This window comes from Carassius carassius, chromosome 6 (genome assembly GCF_963082965.1).
Source record: "Carassius carassius chromosome 6, fCarCar2.1, whole genome shotgun sequence".
NCBI classification, from domain to species: domain Eukaryota; kingdom Metazoa; phylum Chordata; class Actinopteri; order Cypriniformes; family Cyprinidae; genus Carassius; species Carassius carassius.
Window position 1 is genome coordinate 34,284,378 of NC_081760.1, and position 18,329 is coordinate 34,302,706.

An 18,329-nucleotide genomic window follows, 5' to 3' on the forward strand; every position below is an offset into this window, starting at 1 on the left:
CACACCTTTCTAGACTAAATGACTAAATGAATTGCTTCAAAATATTCATGCTAATCGCAAAGCTATCTTTTGTCATTCTATATAAAAATAAATGAATATAAAATTGATTTTGTTTAGCATTCTAATACTAATTTATTGGAAAAAAAATGCGGTCACACTTTATTTTAGGGTCCAATTCTCACTATTAACTGACCATTAACTATGACTTTTGCCTCAATTAACTCCTTATTTGCTGCTTATTAATAGTTTATAAGGCAGTTGTTAAGTTTAGGGTATGTAAATGTAAAATGTAAATGTAAGGTATTGGGTAGGATTATGGATGTCATGCATTATATCTACTTTATAAGCACTAATAAACAGCCAATTTGTTAATAATTGACATGCTAATAAGCAACTAGTTATTAGTGTGAATTGGACCCTATACTAAAGTGTTACCTTAAATATTTATTCAAAAAAAGTATTTGTGAAACCTATTATAGACAGACAGACAGACAGACAGACAGAGAGATAGATAAATAGATAGACAGATAAACAGATAGATAGATAGATAGATAGATAGATAGATAGATAGATAGATAGATAGATAGATAGATAGATAGATAGATAGATAGATAGATAGATAGATAGATAGATAGATAGATAGATAGATAGATAGATAGATAGATAGATAGATAGATTGATTGATTGATTTCTAATGTCTTTCGTGTATTCACAAGCAGACAGGGATCCATAGGCTTAGTAATCTAATGCTGTCATTCCACGAGTGTGAATCACAGCATTCATGGTAAAGTTGTGCTACGTCTAAATAAGCCCTGCACTTCTGTTTCAGGCTGAGTGTCAGCACCTGGTAGAGCTCATATATCACAGACCACAGCCGAACGGTCGCAACCCTCTGGGCCTGGAGTACGGAGATCATCCCTCCTTCGCTGGCTGGAGTAAGTCTATCTATCAAAGAGATAAGAACTCCAATACAAGCCTGAGGGAGGTGGGCTTCTCATCCTGCATGGAAAGCTTTTGGCAGGTAAAGTATAAGTTCAAATGATAAGATGATTTTCTGTGCAATCAAACCTCAATTCACCTAATGACAAAGAGGTGAGGCGCCCACTACAAGGAGGAACAGACAGATTATTCTCAAGAAAATGGCTTATAGTCTGTCTACAATGTCTGATATATGACACTGTTAGGCAAGATGAGGAAAAACCTGGCACACAAAGAGAAGATTAGTAGTCAGTACATATTTATATACTGTTCTGTGTCTTTTAAACTTTTACATAATCTGAAGTGTTTTTTTTTTTGCATTGACGACAGACTTGCACTATTGTTTAAAAGTCAAGTAGATTTTTTTCATGTTTTAAAAAAAGTCTCTTATGTGCATTAATTTAATCCAAAATTAGTATTTTTTTAATAATATTACAAATCATAATAACTGATTTTAATGCATTTTAAAATGTCATTTCTTCATGTGATGCAAATCAGTATTTTCAGCATCATTCCTCCAGTCTTCAGTGTCACATGATCCTTCAGAAATCACTCTAATATGCTGATTTGCTGCTCAAGTAATAATATTTCTTATTATTATCAATGTTGAATACATTTGTGCTGTTTAATATATTTGTGGACATTTCTTTCAGGATTCTTTGATAAATAGAAAGTTCAAATGAGTAGCATTTACCTCACTGGTTATGAATATTCGTGTCTTTTGATTTGCATACAAGTTATACGTAAATAAAAAGAAACAATAATAATAAGAGATGAAGTAGTTGTAGTGTCCAACACGGTGCTATACAAATAAACATATTTATTAATATAATATGAGTCATTTTTTATATAAACCATTTTTGCTGAATTTCCAACAAAAAGAACTATAAATCATTATAAACAATATATATATATATATAAATTAATTAATATAGTGTTACCATGATATAAAAGACATATAACATATATATATATATTTACACATATTCAAAAAAGGCTCACTCAGCAAAACAAATGCACACAAATATTTTCCCTAAGAACAAACTTATCCATCCTTGAATTTCACTTGTATCATTTTGTTATTGCCTCATTACACTGCATTCAAAGAAAACAATAACATCTGATGAATGTAGAAATTATGACTTGGCTAGATCCACACACTACTTAATGAGAGGTGAAATCAGTGATTTATAGATGCCCTAAGGATCTAACGTTTAATGATTAATGTTCAGTGTCTTTTGCAACTTATCTTCCGTTTAAATATGACTCAGAGTTTGAGAGAGAAGTCTTCAGATCTTGACTTTGCAGGCACCGACCAGAGGCCCGCTTGGCTGCCAGCAATCCTGTTTTGTTTGGAAGAAGTCGCCCTTACATTAAAATAATGGGAAACAAATTGTCTGAGCATGTCCCCACTTCAACCACGGGATTCCCTAATCCAAATCCACCAACCTGGAGAGAACGAGGGGAAAAGTGAATCACATGGAGAGCAATGCAGAACCCTGAATAAGTACTGAAAAGTTATAAAAACAACAAACTTTTTTTACTTGATACTCTCATTCCCATAATTGTATTTAATGAATTTATTATTAATATAATAATTGTGAATGCAAATGATAATGAATATTTAAATATTACAATTATAATTAATATTACAAATTTCATACGGTAAATGCATATGTATATTACATAAAAATTCTTATTTTGTGTTGACAAACTGCATGTAATATTCTATTCACACCCTAAACATGGGAACTGTGTTTCTGAATTTATCACTCTTTCTGTCACGTTCAAATTAAGGACAGGAAGCAGTTGCAAGTAAATGATGTTTATTAGAGAAGTATTGCCAGGCTGGGTTGATGGTGGGTGACGCAGGGACCTCGATGGCAGCACAGACTGGTGAGGAGGTGATTGAGTGCGCAGGTGGGTGATGGTGAGGGATCCGTATGATGACTGGTAATTCCAATAGTGACCGAACAGGAACAAGACACAAACGTAGCGGTGCAGATGGAACACAGAAAAGAATCACGGAGGACCTCAAACAACGATCTGACAAACAAGAGACGAAAGACAGGGCATTAGGTAGGCTGGTGGAATGAGCTGCAGCTGCCATGAAACCCACATGAAACAATCAACATGACGTAACATGAGACCAGCAGGAAACGATGCATTCATGAACCGTGACAGTACCCCTCCTCCTAAAGATGCCTCCTGGCGTCCCCAGACTCCCTTACCTGTCGATTGTTTTCATCGATAAGAGTGATCCAGGATGTCTCTAGCAGGCACCCAACTTCTCTCCTCCGCAGGATGAATTCTCCTGTACGCTGGAGGAGGTTTAAGGCGAACTGCCACCGGACTAATGATCTTGGTGACAGTGAACGGGCCAATAAATTTGGGAGCCAGTTTATTAGAGACGGAACGGAGAGGAATGTTCTTGGTAGAAAGCCACACTTTTTGACCCACGACGTATACGGGAGGCCTAGACCGGTGGTCGGCTTTAGCCTTGGTGCGCGCCCCCACTTGGAGTAGAGTCTCGCGGGCTCTAGTCCAAGTACGGTGACACCTCTGGACAAAGGCGTGAACGGAGGGGACCGCTACTTCGGATTCCAGACTGGGAAAAATTGGTGGCTGGTATCCTACACTACACTCAAACGGAGATAGGCCTGTAGCTGATATTAGTCATGTATTGTGGGCGTACTCCACCATTGACAGTTGTTGGCTCCAGGAGGAAAGATTCTTGGAGACCAAACATCGCAACACCCTTTCCATATCTTGGTTGGCTCGGTTTAACCATTGCTCTGGGGATGAAACCCTGAGGACAGACTTACAGTCGCTCCCAGTAATCTACAAAATTCACGCCAAAATTTGGACACAAATTGGGGTCCTCTGTCGGAGACCATGTCTGTCGGGAGGCCATGTAAACGAAAGACGTGATCTACGATGGTCAACGCTGTCTCCTTGGCTGAGGGTAATTTGGCCAAGGGAATAAAGTGGGCCGCCTTCGAGAACCAATCCACCACGGTCAAAACTACCGTGTTGCCCTGGGAGGTAACCCATCAGGGGGTCGATTGGAAGTCTTACCAGTGGTGCAAACCGAGCAAGCCAAAACAAAACTGTGAATGTCGCGAGCCATAAGTGGCCACCAGAATCGTTGCTTGACCAAAAATTTAGTACGGTTAACTCCTGGATGACAAGCCACATTAGAGCAATGCCCCCACTGAATGACGTTGGACCGTAATCCCTCCGGCACAAATAATCGATTCGGTGGGCACCCCGGCAGAGGCGTTACCCCTTCTAAGGCCGTCTTGACCTTCGATTCGACCTCCCATGTGAGTGTGGAGACCACTAATGTCTCAGGTAAAATACACTCGGGAGTAGACGGCGTTTGGAACGGTCAAAAATGCACGACAAAGAATCGGGTTTGATGTTCTTGGAACCCGGGCGGTACGAGAGAGTAAAATCAAAACATCCGAAAAAAAGTGCCCACCGAGCCTGCCTGGAGTTCAACCTTTTGGCAGTACTTATGTATTCTAAATTCTTGTGGTCGGTCGATACTATAAAAGGAACCCCCGAGCCTTCTAACCAGTGGCGCCATTCCTCCAATGCCATCTTGACTGCCAACAATTCTCGGTTACCAATATCATAATTGCGTTCGGCAGGGGATAATCGATATGAAAAAAAACGCGCACGGGTGCATCTTGTTGTCTGAGGGAGAGGGTTGGGATAACACCGCACCTACCCACACCTCCGACGCGTCGACCTCCACCACAAACTGACATGATGGAACAGGGGTGATTAGGATAGGGGCTGAAACTAAGCAGCTCTTCAGTTTGACAAACACAGCCTCGGCTGTGTCTGACCACCTGAACGTAGTTTTGGGGGAGGTCAAGGCTGTCAGAGGTGCGGTTAGTTGACTGAAGTTGCGAATAAAATGCCGGTAGAAGTTGGCGAACCCCAGAAACCTCTGTAGGGCCTTACGGGAATCTGGACTTGGCCAATCTCCGCCTCTCCTTCTCCTCCCGGGAAAGCCGAGCTCGCCCTACCTGCATGGGCTCGTGATCGTAGGAGGGGCTGGCCGGGTCCCCGCCGCTGACTCGAACATTCGTATGGGCTCTCGGTGTGGGATTGGGTAGGTTACGTCATTCTACTCATGTTAGTCGTGCATCTACCCTCAGTGCCAGCTCAATGAGCCCATTGAGTGAGGTCGGAAGGTCCAGGGTGTAGATCTCCCTCTGGACGCGGTCAGCCAGCCCATGCAGGAACATGTCCCACTGCGCCTCCTCGTTCCATTGACACTCCACCGCCAGGGTGCGGAACTCGATAGAAAAGTCTGAAACTGATCTCTCTCCTTGACGTAATTCGGCTAGCTTCCTAGCCGCCTCTCTCCCGGCTACGGTTTGATCAAAGACCCGCTTCATCTCAGCGGAGAGTGTCTGGAACGAGGCGCAGCATGGATCTTGATTCTCCCACACTGCCGTTCCCCATAATGCCGCCCTCCCAGTGAGCAGTGTCAACACGAACGCCACCTTGGCTTGTTCGTTGGAGAAGGTCCTGGGTTGAAGAGAGAAGTGCATATCGCATCGTTTTAAGAAAGCTCTACAGAAATTCGGCTCACCCGAGTAGGTTTCCGGAATAGGAAGGCGTGGTTCCGGCTGGGAGGGGGTCTCCGATGGTGTGGGAGGAACGGGCGGTGTGAGCGGCGCAGTGGGGGCTCGCAGAAGCTGTAATTGCTGGGTGAGCTCGGACACCTGCGCCACCAAAACCTGAACAGCGCGACCAGTGTCGTTAAGATTCCGTTCCTGGGAGTCCATCCTTCGAGCACTGGTGCTGAGGAACTCTTCCAACGCCGGTGATGGGTTACTCACTGCTTCCATGGGTGGTCAGATCGTTCTGTCACGTTCGAATTAAGGACAGGAAGCAGTTGCAAGTAAATGATGTTTATTAGAGAAGTATTGCCAGGCTGGGTTGATGGGGGGTGAAGCAGGGACCTCGATGGCAGCACAGACTGGTGAGGAGGTGATTGAGTGCGCAGGTGGGTGATGGTGAGGGATCCGTATGATGACTGTTAATTTCAATAGCGACCGAAAAGGAACAAGACACAAACGTAGCTGAGCAGATGGAACACAGACAAGAATCACAGAGGACCTCAAACAACGATCTGACAAACAAAGAGACGAAAGACAGGGCATTAAGTAGGCTGGTGGAGTGAGCTGCAGCTGCCGCTGATCAGATGACCAGCGGTAACACCCACATGAAACAATCAACATGACGTAACATGAGACGAGCAGGAAACGGTGCATTCATGAACCGTGACACTTTCATATAACAGTAAATCAAAACAGTGAACAACTCAACGCTGGTCCTCTTGGCAGCATAAAAAACAAAATTGTTATTCAAATGTTTAATAAATTACACTCAGAAACTGAGCAATGTGCCAATACTAAACCACTTCCATCCCGTTATGATCAACCAAGCGGCCTACACTGCTCAATAAATCTATTATTTACGCGATGTCTATGCCTTGTTCTAGTTTTGCAGCGCCACTCTCTTTTCCTGTGCATATCGGGTGTTACGCTGCCTACGTTGCAAACGACTGGCGCCACATCTATCAAATCTAAAATAATTCCAAATTACAGCCAATTCTTTTTGATTTGGTTCCAAAGATATTAGATGATGTTTCTTAAAGGGATAGTTTACATTAAAAAAAAGATTCTGTCATCATTTACTCACCCTCATATCATCCCATACCTGTACAATTTTCTTTTTAGTACAAAAGAAGATATATATATTTTTTTAAATCTCATTGTTTTCATCCATACAATGAAAGCAGTGTTATTGTTAACTAAAATTGTTTAAAAAAAATGGTTTAATAATAATTTGTAAAAAAAAATGAAATCAAATAAAATATAACTATAACATTCAAAACTGAAATGTTGCTTTAGCTACTGAAATAAATAAGTTTAGGTTGAAGTATTGAAATTACTAGAACTAAGAAAAAAAATATTTAAATTATATTTTAAATAATAAAAATTGAATTAAATAGAAGTAATAAAAATTACAAAAGCACCTAACAAAATAACAATAACTAAAACTCGAATCTGAAAATATAAAACTTAATAGTATATAAAAATTAATTCATTATATATATATATATATATATATATATATATATATATATATATACATACAATTAATTCCCCATGCAACCACAGACCTTGGAGGATGGATGGATAATACTAATATAACACAGAATCAAGTCATTTGAGTGTAGTTTTGTATTGTACCCCCTTTTCTTTCATTATATAGACAAAAACATTTTTCAAAATATCTTCCTTTTTTGTTTCACAAAGAAAAAAATGCATTCAGCTTCAGAACAACAGGAAAGTGACTACTGTAAATAATGCATCTTATTTATTATTTTCCTTTATTATTTTTCATTTATTTATTTATTTATTTATTTATTTTTAACACACATCTGTGGAATAGAATGGGTTAACCTCAGTTCTTAACACTGGTTTGAGTTGAAACCTTTGATTAACAGTTAACAGTTATTAAAAATGTGATTATTTTTCTGATGAACTGTGCAGACCTACTAATTAGTGCTAGTTTGCTTGGTCATAGCCATACTGTTCACTGATAAACTTGTAGATGGTTGACCAAGCATGGTGTTTGTGATGAAGCTGGTTGACAGGGAAGTTTTGCAGGTTAAGCTAGTTGAAAAGCCTGGCGAGTACACCAGCATCCGAAACACAACATATGCCCTGCTGGTCTTTTCAGCAGGGAAGTGGTGGAGATAGTCAAGGCTCCTGGCATGGGAACCCTAACATGAATAAATCACATCATAATCCCAGTCACCACAAAGAAAAAAACATGGGAAAGGAAAAATCAGGCCAAACATATGTCTCAAAGAAAGAGAAAGAGCGCAATAGAGACCACAGTCACGCTGCTGGCAAACAATAGAAGCCTTTCACATGAACTCATATAAGCATTGATGATGAGATGTCACAAAAGATGAGGGTGACGTATCAAAGATCTTGACCACCAGAACTGATAGTCCACCATAGCAGGAGAGGAGATCCATGTTCATCGAGGAGGTCTCGCCTCATGAAGGGAGTCAGGAGTGTGTGTGTGTGTGTGAGACGCTCGGGCGGGGTGTGTGTGTGTGTGAGGGTTGTTCGAGTACAGACATGAAAAGGAATTCTTTCATCATTGCTAATCTGCAAACATAAACATTGGAGCATCCACACAGTCTGTGAATCTTTCTCTGTGTGCTTCGGGTCCTCCACCCTGTGGATTGTGGTTAGGGATGTGGGAGCTAGTGTTTGTAAGTGTGCGTGAGTAGCTCTGACTGTTTGTTTATGCTTGCCGGAGTCATTGTAAGTGCGCAGATCGATATCCGCAAGGTCTCGAGGCAAGATTGGAGAAGACGCGAGTAATTGTCAGGAGGCCGAGAGCCGTGGAACGCAAAGTGCATGGCTGTGCAGGAACGCTTGTCGCTCAATGTTTTTAAATATGCGTGTGTGTTTTATTTAGTGTGTGTGTGTGTGTGTGTGTGTGTGTATTTTGCATTTGTGTTCACAGAAGAACATTTCATTGCTCAGAAATTGCTCAGGTGAAATATAAGTACTCAAGTGAGTCATTTATGTGTAATAAGCAGCACCAAATGGCAAATATAATGCAAAATAATGATTGCTTCCAAATAATTTTCAAACACTCAGAGTAAGAAAATAAAATCTGTAGAAAAATGAAAAAGGTACTGCTAATTTTCTCCCGAGACATTATCAGTTAAGTTTATAGACATTGTTTTTAACCCTAAAACATAACACAATGCAATGCTCAATTCAAAATATGGGTAAAACACTTCCAGCAAAAGTCTGCATACACACATTGGACCCTGTTTTATAGACTTTTCTCAGAAGTGCTCCCCCTCGTTGTCTGCCATTGCTATATAAACAGATAGCCACACCCCAATCTCAATGCTATGGCCAACTAGCCACTCTGAAAAACATTTTTAAATCGTTTGGTGCTGCTAATGGTGAATGGTAAATAATATAATCTCATATGTTAACATTATTTATTGTATTAACTAACACGAATTAACAACGAACAATACATTTTTACAGCATTTATTAATCTTTTTTACTGTTTGTTATTCGTTTTGAACTTAATATTAACTAACATTAATAAATGCTATAATTATAGTCCATGTTAAATAATATACTGTAGGTAACGCAAGTAAACAAATGAAACCTTATTGTAAAGTGTTATCAGTATTTCACAATATTACCATTTCTACTGTACTTCTACTCAAATAAACATGGCATAAGAGACTTCTTTCAAAAACATTAAGAATTATTTCCAAACCCAAATTTTTGAACGTGACATAATGTCATATCAAAAACATTCTCTCAAAACAAGTCGTAATATCTTATGAAATGTTGCTAAGTGTTAAGATTAAGATTTTTCGATATTTAAACTGAATTATTAGGCAAAAAGATGACTGTTTTGCAGTGTATATGTTGTTCTCTGTAAGTGGAGGCCTGTGGCTACAAGTTTATGTGCACAGATTTGCCGGAGACAGACAATCATATTCTCAAAATAACTGACAATTACCGGTAGTCATATTTTCATGTCTAGCTCACTATTTGCTAATCATGTATAAAATCATCATAATTGGGTTTAGGCAGCAAGTGTGGTGGAAGTGCATCACTAGCCACACTCTAGCAGTCACTCACTGCTCGAGTGGAAACTATCCATGAAGAATTATCCCTCCCTGAATGATACCATAATTACTTTTTAAAGCACAAATTGATGTAAAATGTTGTTGCATTGGCCTCAAAGATAATCTTGGATGCCCGAAACTTTTCCAGGGCTTTTTTTCCACATAAACACAGATGGTTCTGCTGCGTTGAAGTCAGGCTGGATTTTTTTTTTTTTTTTTGAGAATTTAAGAGATAAACCCAGTCCGTTTACGCCAATGTACCGCCATAATCCTGTTTTTAGCCCCTCGTCCTTTTTGGGCTCTAACTCGGTGGTCACCGTTATTCAGCTGCATATCTGTGACAGAATAAACCAGATCAACCTGGATTACCTTCACCACATCAAGCCCCCCGACACATGACCATGAACCAAGCCCATATTTCCATCTATCTGGCACATGTATGCAGTTTTTAAAATGGCAAACGGAGATATTTCTTTAAACTACAGGACAAAAGAAAGGCAAGTGGCACGTGGAATTTAGAATGAGATCGAGTGAAGGGTTGGTGGTGGAAGAAGGGAGATAATCCTGTTTCGTATGGGCTGAACGTGAGACCCTTTTCACCGTGGTTATCGCCCCCCAAGAGTTTGCTGAGACTACAGGACGAAGGCTGCAGTTTAGCGAGCTAATCCATGCCGAGCTGGAGCATTAAATCTGTCCCTCTATTCACACTTGTCTCTCCAAAGCCACTGTGTACAACACACTGAGCCCTGCGCTGTGTCATCTGCTGACTGCAGTGTTTAACTCCATTATGAGGAAGTATAATCTCGGCCACACAGTGAACATTCACTAAGGTCTTTACCTCCTAATCCAGGCCTGGAGATGTGAGCATGTGATGTTTGGGAAGTCATATTCTGTGTTGTTTTAGGCTTTTTGTCATCTGAAGTTGACACTGTAACTTGTTTTTGTAAAAGAAGGACTATAGGAGTCTATAGAGCCTTATAATAAATGTCCCTCTGAGTGAAATTTGACTTGAAATAGAATAAAAACCAAGAGAGATCTGATTTACCATCCTTTGTTCCCAGTTCCATCTCAATGCACAGCTCCCTCAAGTGGAAGACCGTGGAGTCGCATCTAAAACAGGCACTAATTAATCATGTTATAATGAATCTGCTCTTTTGAAAATATGCTTAATGTACTTATTTGCACATATATACCATGTTTGCTCATTTGTCTCTTATTTGATGACATCTGCATCGTTCATTGTGTTATTTTTTTCCTATTTTTGTCCATACAATAAAAGTAAATAAAACAATAAAAATATACAATAAAAGTTTGATCAAAATATCTATGTTCTACAGAAAAAAATCATACCGGTTTGGAACCACACAAAGGTGAGTAAATTATGACAAAATATTCATTTTAGGGTGAGCTATGGCTTTAAATTTAAACACAGCAAAATTCATGTTAATATTATAAAAGAAATATTGACCCCAATGTCTTTGCTAATCAAAACCATTGAATGGTTTTCAGCATTATGAAAATATATAATTGCCACATAGCAAATACAATTTCTTTCCTCCCGTGGCCAACCATATCACCTGAGCTCAATCTCAGTGATGTGTATATGGTCTATCATATGAATAAGAGATGAATGGAATATCGTCCCACAGGTGAACTCTTTATCAGACCCCCATGCACCTCCCGCTCTGAAGCTACTGCGGCATTAGCTTCAAAGATAACTGAGCTGGAACCAAGGGATGATGCATTACTTTCAACCTGTATCTATGAATATAGATATCGGGTCAAAGGTTGAAACATTTAAAGGATATTTTCCGGTTCCACAAAAATATTAAGCAGCACAACTGTTTTTAACATTGATAATATATATATATATATATATATATATATATATATATATATATATATATATATATTAAAAATCTTACCAACGCCAAACTTTAGAATGGAAGTGTTTTTACTAAAACATTTTAATATCTGAAAAATGCTACCTGAGATTGCGTTAAAACATCTGACTAGGGCCCACCTGGAGAAGTACTAGGGAACAGTTATGGTCTTTGCAGGACCTAGTGAGGGTGTCTTTGGGACCCTTTGGAGCAGACACAAAGACAAGACGAGCCAGGGCTCACCGACGCCACAACAACGGTGCAGCCTCATTGTTTTCTGCTCTTTTCATCTCGACTCACTCTCTCAAAATATTTAGAGGAATGCTCTGAATAACACAAAGTACTGAGAAACACTCACTCTGTATATTGTTGAAAGGAACTCTGTCTGCAGAACTTTTCTTCAAAGTCTATTTTGTTACGTTATATTTAGCCTTTTTGTGTGTGTGTGTTCCTGATGTATTTGCGAAACACAATATGGAGGATATCTCATTGTTCCAGGGACTCAGGTTGGAGATTGGCGGCCATCTGTCCATTTATTTTTCATGCTTATCATGTTTTGTACATAGTGAGACAAAAAAAAATATTATATTAAACTAACGATGAATAATAACATAAAACAAAGCTTTTGTTACTTCGAAACTGCATAATTAACATTTCAACAGGACTGAGAAGGTTTGTTTCATAACCTTTCTTAAAGGGACAGTTCAACCAAAAAAAAAAAAAATGAAAATTCAGTCATTATTTATTCACCCTCATGTCATTTTAAATCTGTAAGACTTTCTTTCTTCTGTGGAAAACAATTGTATTTTGAATAACTGTTTTTGGCTGTACGATGGAAGTTAATGGAGTCCAAAACAACATTGGACCCTAAGGACTTAATGACTTCCTTTGTATGGACAAAAGAAAGGAGGTCAAGCACTTTTTGGTTTGGAAAGACATGAGGATTAGAAAAGGACAACATTTTTATTTTGGGGTGAACTATCCCTTTAAGGCCCTGGAGTAAAATGTTTGTTATTGTATGGAACAAAAATAAACGATAGCTTTAACTAAGTTATAAAAAACACAAAAAGATTGCTGTGATCAATGACAGCCATCTGGGCACATTTGGGGAGGGTGTCCGGCATGCACCTCTCCCTGTTATCTGTTCAATGGCATGTTCCTTGGGACGCTACATTGATTAGGCCCTGAGGGGGCCCTGTAGTGCCGCTCCATCACAGGAGCCAGATGACTGACAGCTCTAATGAAGTGTATAATCATCGGGGCAGAAGCCTCAAAGCTGCCAAAACTTCAGTCGCTCTTTGTGATGACCAAAGAGTTTGCTCGCTCTTCTTCGGACGCTCAAAAGTAAGGGGGTGCCCCACGGGACCACATGACTCTGTCCCATCTTGGAACATTATTAATGCAGCCTTTTGGTGCAAACGCTGTGATCAGATGGCAGTAGGACTGGGTGATATAACCATATAGATAGATACAGATAAAATGATGAATAAGGACATTTTGCAGTAGGACTAAAACAGTTCAAAGAAATATCAGGAGATGTTTAAATATTTATTTCGGAAAAAGTATTTGTTAAACCTATTATAGATAGATAGATCTATAATCAACCACTGTTGCCAATCAAATTCCACATTTTTAAAGAAAGAAGTAAAATACAGTAAAAAGTTGGTTAAAATAAGTTTTACATATTTTACTACATGAGTACAAGAAGTAAATTTAATATTTGCCTAAAATGCACAGTGAAATATGTAATATTACAATACATGTATTACAATAAAACTTCAAAGTTTACAGTATAGTAGACATATTATAATATAGACACATTTGGAATATATACTAGGCTTTTTGGAAAGAAATTAATACTTTTATTCAGCAAGGACACATTCAATTGATCAAAAATGACAGTAAAGACATTTATAATGTTACAGATTATTTCTAAATAATGCTGTTCTTTTGAATTTTCTGTTCATCAAAATAATCCTGAAAAATGTATCATGGTTTCCACAAAAACATTAAGCAGCACAACATTTAGGAAATTAGGAAATGTTTCTTGAGCATCAAATCTTTATTTTAAAATATATTCAAATAGAAAACAGTTACTTGTACAAACTGTAAAGATATTTCAAAATATAACTGTATTTGATCAAATAAATGCAGCCTTAGTGAATATAAGAGACATTTAAAAAATCTCTAAACTTTTGAACGGTTACTTTCAAACACATACAAATCAATAAATCAGAGTTTTGGATCAATCGATTGTAAATGGACTGTTAGAACAGATTCAGATAATTGAAGAACTCTAAAGCCATTTTGAGGTAGAGACCTGCGCGGGACACAATTTTCAGTCCCGCTCCCGCAGTGTTTAGTACCGCTCCCGCACGCTCCCGCAAAGATTTGTCATTTTTAGTCCCGCTCCCGCCCGCATCTGTGATATTATGTCCCGCTCCCGCCCGCAAATGCCCGCAAGACGGCAGGCAGGATCAGGGGCGGCGCTAGGACGTTTTTAGCCCCGAATAATTTTGTTAAATTGTGTCTCTCATAGAGCAAAACAATTAATCAGAAAAAGAAATGTGAATAAGATTACAGCAGCCGTGATTACCTAATCATGTGCATATTACAGTTTTATTTATATTTTTCCATTTTGCATTAAAGCGATGTGCTTTTTTGCAGCGTTGAGCAGCGTTGCGCACTTGATATTCTTGATGCTGCTCTGATGCACTACATTACGCAATGCTCTGTTTGTTGTTAGGATGACTAAAAGTTCAGCGGTCTAGCTCATCAATGTCAAAATGATTAAAGAATCGAACGAATGCCTGGTAAAATGCAAGTAGATAAAAATGTAATATTTGACTGTTTTACAATAGAAATGATCAACTACCGACAGTATGTGACGCAAATTACTCAACTTTTTAATTTATTTATTAAATTTTGCTTTTTTTAATTGAAAATATGCTATAATTTCCTTGATTCACAAGTTTAGATTGCTTAAAACGTTTTTATTGCTGACAAACAGAATCTCTCTCACAAGTACAAATTATGAACGCTACTTTAACCATTTATATATTTTACTTTACACTAATATTTAATTTGCGGGAGTGCAGCGTATCATCCCTCCCGCCCGCACCCGCAAGTGCACCGGATCATCCCGCCTGCGCCCGCAATGACCTTTCAAAATTTGTCCCGCGCCGCACTGTTTTCCCGCGGGAGTGCAGACCTCTATTTTGAGGGTTAAATAAGAGACTAAAAAAAGTGTCTTAAGTCATACGGACGGCACACAATCAACAGCAAAATCATCACAAATATACATTGAACATATCACCCAGCTCTAGCTTCTGTTTCTCTACTCAAAAACATGTGCAAAATCCTCTCAGATGAAGTTTTACCCATCATCCCCCACAAGTGTATGTGTGGGCATCTGTTATCTAATCCAAACATCACAATAACACAATAATATGTTTTTTAAGCAATTGTTTTCCACCCATCAGTGCATTTTATTATGATAAGGCATATCTCTTTCCGCCCCGTGTTCAACAGAGGGGCACTGAAGAGCAGAGGAACCTCAGAAGGCTCATTCTCTCTTTGTTCCATTATTCACCAGCCTGGGCTTCTCAGCGGGTTTGGAGATCTGCTTTAGCAGCATGCGAGAGACGGATCGCAATATAGTCAGATAGATCAAGCAAGCAAAATGCAGCATCTCCGGAGAGGTGTTTCCACCTTGGACTGGGACCCGCTCGCGAAGCAGTGCAGTTCTGTGCTCATAAAAGCACAGCGTCATTAATAAGTTGGAAACTGGTGCCACTCATTTATTGATACAATGTACATCGTTTCACTTGATTAAAATCTTTTGATCTGAGATAAACCATTGTTATTGATCATTTACACCAAGTCACAAGGCACCAAAACTGTTTTAATTTTAGCATTCGAGAGTATTTGTTTACCCAGAATGCGCATTTGTACCAGCATAAACAGTTATTTGTGAGCTAAAGGCGAATGTTTGTTTTTCCTTTTAGACTCTTCAGTGTCCCACGGGCATAACATACACTTTGGTAATAAGGACCAGACAAATGTTTAGCACCAGCAGCATTAGAAGCTTTGATGTACTTTTAGATTAAGTGAAGTCTACAGTGATGCCTTCAAAAATACAAATATAAAGGGAGCAAAGTTAAACTATCTTCCCATCTGCACTCTTCCCCAAAGCAGCGATCATTAAAGGCTATGTATGTTGTACTGTGGCAGCTGGAGATTTGTATGGACCTTGTTGAAAACTTCTGATGAACCGTTCCCCGATGAGAAGCAAGCTAAAGAAGACCTTCAGAGGGATATTTCTCTGACTTATTATATCCCAGCAGAAACTGTACTTCAGTGAAAAGCAAACTTTAAGCATTAGCTGCTTTGAATCAAGATTGGTTTATTAATGATCTGAAGCCCTAGAGAACCGTGCTGATCAAACTGAGCATGCCATATATAAGCATGAGACTTTTTAAAAAAATAAGATGGTTTCAAAGTCCTGTGGCAGAATTTTCAAGCTTTTCTTGTTCAGTCGATATAAAGAACAGGGCTAATCCCTCCGGATATATCTATTAAGTGCAAATTACATCACGTCATACATAATTTAACACAAACAATTTACAGTTATCAATATCTATTTTTTCTGTTGAATTTCTCAAATAAATAAAAAAAAGCAAGTACTGCCCTATATATTCCTTTAAAAGATTATAAAACGTTAGAATAAATAGATTTCCACATTTCCTGCAAAAAAAAAAAAAAAAACGTGAGTGGCACCACAATGCTAAAAATAAATAAACATGAACTAAAACAAAACTGTAAAAAAAAATGACTGTGATTTTAACGGTAAAAATTTTGAAAATTCAAATGAAAGTACAAACCTGTTAAATGGTTAACGGTAATTTCCTGTAACCGTAAACTGACGTTCCCAGAATTCTCTGCGTTGCATTTAAAATTTTATTTGAATTTATTGTTTTTCCTTTGAAATAACTTTTTATTTTTTTCTTATCTGTTAAATGAATGTTTATTGCATATTTCAGTTTAATGAGTCTCACCATGATGGTGTTTAGTGCTTGTGTGAATGACACTGTGCACCTTCTTATATATCTTATTATTTAAAAGCTGCTTGTGATGGGCTTTGTTTCATCACGTGACTTTCTCATCACCACTTGTTGTTATATTAATATTATATCAGTTACATTACAGTATTTAACTGTAAATTTAAGGTATAACCGTTAGACCTATTTTTTAAGGTATACTTCTGGCAACCACAGCTGCCGTTTTTTTACCATATATTTTACGGATTATTTTTTACAGTGAACAATAATAATAATAATAATAATAATAAATCTCAGCTAGATATGTCTCATTTTCATTTGGTTTAACTGGATGTCAAAATAAAACAAAAAAAAATAAGAAACACTATACAGACATATTTAAAAAAAAAAAAAAAGTACATAAAAATACAAGAACACACAATAAAAGTACTAAAACTTGAACTAAAATGAAAAGAGAAAATATAAAAAAAAATTCAATTATACTAAAATAACACTGGTCAGATGTATTGGTACACATGCTTTTACAATTGTTTTGAGATGGGGAAAATTGGTTTGAGTAGTTGCTACAACGTTGCAGTTGCTAAGATGTGCCTAGCTATTTGTTGTATAGTAAACTTTGCAATTATTTGCAATTATAACTGCATTTAAAACACTTCATTATTTTAATCCACAGAAAGATAAAACAATCACAGATGTGAAAGAAAGCTTTCAAACCAAGCAGGTTTTTTACTTGAACTAGTTGCGAAATCTGCTGGAATTGACATTTCATCCATGCAATTTTGCCAAATGATGTTAAATGTGTCTACTCCTTAAGAAAGACACGAACTGCCTGATCTGCACTTAGTATGATATAAAGTTTAGACAAAGAAAAAACTGAGATAAAAACACCAAGATGGTGTTAAATCAGGACAGAGGCCTTGCTATTCCCTTCCAGTGCTCAATTAACAGCTTCTGTCCTCTAGCTTCTTTTCCAAATCGTGAATTATTTATCTTTGAATTGTTAATAAATAATAGCAGAGGGCTCAAGAGGCCCTGCCCGGTCAATTAGGCGATGAAGAGGGTAGGTCGGAGCAACGGGGGGTCGACGCATTATTAACATCAGCCCTATCTTTTACTTTCTTCACCTTCATTATATCGCTCGCTGTCAGACACAATAACGCCTTAATACAATGCCCGACTTCAAACAGCCTGACGTATCCACTCCTCATTTTCTACTCACCTTCTTCTTTTGCTCCCTTTTTGTGCCTTCCCAGTTTTTTAGTATCTTTATGCATTATTCTTTTCTAGGTTGTTTCCCCCTTCTGATGAAGGCTGCTTGAGAGCTTTCCTTTGTGTTCTGCTGGAAGAAAAGTGTGGATGATAAGTGAATGAACATGTACATGTGCATCAGACACAATTATTAGACATTAGCATGATTATATAGGCCTAGTTCACTTTGAAAACATGTTAACCCTTCAGCGGCCATCTTGGTTACCTCAAGCGATGAGAAGTTTACTGTTTACCGGAATGAGGAACGATCAAAATCGCCAAAATTGTTTGTCATTGTTAAGTTTAAATGTCATTTTTCAAAAATAGGGAATAAAATGACAACAATGGTCAAATAAATTGTGTTTATTTAGCCCAAATCACACACAAAAAAAAATTGACATATCCAGCTAGTGAGCATGCGCATTGAAGAGCAAACGCGTG

General features: G+C 38.2%; 1 long non-coding RNA gene across 2 annotated transcripts; it reads right to left on the reverse strand.

Annotated features, from left to right (window-relative positions):
- Window positions 1–1,963: 1,963 nt before the first annotated feature.
- On the reverse strand, window positions 1,964–18,273 carry LOC132142001 (uncharacterized). Of its 2 annotated transcripts, none has more exons than XR_009433992.1 (3): window positions 18,115–18,273; window positions 17,860–17,976; window positions 1,964–2,427 (listed from the first exon to the last, which is right to left on the reverse strand). It is a non-coding gene; the product is annotated as an uncharacterized LOC132142001 (long non-coding RNA). The 2 variants fall into 2 exon arrangements; XR_009433991.1 differs by having other exon boundaries at window positions 17,860–17,979.
- Between the last annotated feature and the right edge of the window lie 56 nt (window positions 18,274–18,329).